At 46.7% G+C, this 2,417-nt stretch overlaps 1 pseudogene; it reads left to right on the top strand.

Moving 5' to 3' along the window:
• Positions 1-1,070: 1,070 nt before the first annotated feature.
• On the top strand, positions 1,071-1,188 carry LOC126186060 (5S ribosomal RNA; annotated as a pseudogene).
• The last annotated feature ends 1,229 nt before the right edge of the window (positions 1,189-2,417 follow it).

Genomic DNA, 2,417 nt, shown 5'->3' with positions numbered 1-2,417 from the left:
ATTTGCATACACTACTAATGGTGCAAGAAATAAATGAATAAAGCTTCAGAATAAAATATTCACGTCATTGCCCATAACACGATTAATTGTGACAGAACTCAAGCTCCTGTAAGAGTTTCTTTATGTAGAAGAATCAAATTAGAGGGACGTTGACTGTAATTGTGAGTTACAGGCTGCACACTCTCGCTAACGGAATCCTCAATTCAGTGATACCGAATTCTATGCGGCACTTTCATGTTGATTCCGAGTTGCTATATCCTGAATGGTTTTAGCAAGTCATGTTTTATGTCAACGGATAAGTCAAGAAATAGACAATAGATGCTATACAAAGAAGAAAACTTACACATTCACGGGAGGAATAGGGTATTGTCGAGATGAAACATAGGCTCAAGATTTTTTTCAAAAAGGTCGGTTTGTTTCTGCAACCTAGAATTCCCATCTGATCTGTTGGAAGTACCCGCAGTCGGTAATTGTGCCTGAGACTGCCGGCGTTGCCAATCGTCTGATACGACGCTTCAAAGAATGGACAGGAATATAACAGTCAATTAAAGTCAATGAGGTCGTAGCTGAAGTCAGAAAACAAGTGAGATTTGGCGGGAGCGAGATCTTTAACCGATTCGAACGTTATTGACTCTACTCACAATCCAATTTTAGCCTGGGTATAAATGTTCTTCGACATATTTTGTATGTTTGTGGTGGTACAAGATTATACGTGATGCTAGAGGTTGGTATGAATCACCATCGAAAACCACAATAGCTACTATTGGTGAGAGCAATACCATCGATGGCAGCCATTCTCTCAGGTACATTGTGGTGCCCACATCCTCAGAAAACTCTTAAGGTTTACCTGCGGATATCAGGCACTTGTTGGCCTTAATGAGAAATTATCAGACGGTGTGTGCCGCTGAAATGTCCGCATCGGTCCATTAGAGGGAATATTAAGGAGGTTCAGCCGTTCTAGATACCATGGTTGCTGACCAGAGCATCATTAATGTACGTTAGGCACTCGAAGATGGTGATGTGACAGTCACCCTATCAGACCTAATAATTCATGCATCTTACAAGTGGACGGCAACGGCCTTGCCGCAGTGGATACACCGGTTCCCGTGAGATCACTGACGTTAAGCGCTGTCGGGCGTGGTCGGCACTTGGATGGGTGACCATCCAGGCCACCATGCACTGTTGCCATTTTTCGGGGTGCACTCAGCCTCGTGATGCCAACTGAGGAGCTACTCGACCGAATAGTAGCGGCTTTGGTCAAGAATACCATCATAACGGCCGGGAGAGCGGTGTGCTGACCCCACGTCCCTCCTATCCGCATCCTCCACTGAGGATGACACGGCGGTCGAATGGTCCCGGTAGGCCACTCGTGGCCTGAAGACGGAGTGCTTTTTTACAACTGGGTGCGCTTACGGTGAGTTATTACTGTCAGTCTCATTACTAGGGATCTAGAAAAGATGCCTCAAGTTATAGATTGTAAGTTCTGAGTATTTAGGGTCACGCTATCGAGCCCTTCCATGGATACCTGAGTTTGTATGTTTGATTTGCCGGTTCTGTCTGCAATTGCTATGAGCATTGATATGTGGTTGTATTCTATCACGACACTCCACCGATCTCACACATCGTTAACGGTCCTTGAGTTTTTTTACAGTTCGCTGAGAGTTTTATTATAGATCGGTCTACAGTCCTGGCAGACCACACTTTCCTAGCGATTGAGGGCTGCTTCATCCTCTGATGTGTAATTATGAAAACGACCGTGTACACAAACTAACAGTCAACTCGATATTCTTTCGTCATACCAACTCTTCCACTGCACCAACGTAACTTTTATCAATGACACCACTGCTTAGTCGCGCCACTGCTAAAGACGTCGTTGTTAATACTGTCCTCGGGCATTTTCAAGGTACGAACCCGTTACATTACTGATTATCGAGTTTGGAGTTTCATGTCGAGCAGCGTACTGTGGGAGGTAGTGAGAGAGACAGAGAGGAGCACCTGTGAACGGAGTGAAGGCAGCACCCTGGGCGGCACTGGCGTGCGCCGCTTGCTGCTGGTCGGCAGCGCCATTGCGGCGTCTTGCTGTTGCTGCTGCTGCTGCTGTTGCTGCTGCTGCTGTTGCAGCGTCCCGCGGTAGCGGTGCACCTCTACCAGCTCGCGCTGAAACACGAGCCGTCCATGTTGTCCACATTTTTCCTGTCCCCGTTGGGACGAACACAGCACTAAACTTATTGAATCATGCACATTAGTAGCTTATCTACGAGGTTTCTGGCCCACACATTAGTAGCATATTTACGGGGCTTCTGGCCCATAGTATCTTTGCTTGTGAGGTAACACGCCCTGGTTGTCTACATGCAGGGGTAGGTTGGGTGGCTCCTTCTTAAGCTACACAACGTTCTTGGAAACAGATCTAACGGTAC

Source organism: Schistocerca cancellata, chromosome 4, assembly GCF_023864275.1.
Source record: "Schistocerca cancellata isolate TAMUIC-IGC-003103 chromosome 4, iqSchCanc2.1, whole genome shotgun sequence".
NCBI classification, from domain to species: Eukaryota; Metazoa; Arthropoda; class Insecta; order Orthoptera; family Acrididae; genus Schistocerca; species Schistocerca cancellata.
This window is presented reverse-complemented; position numbering and strand designations above follow the sequence as displayed.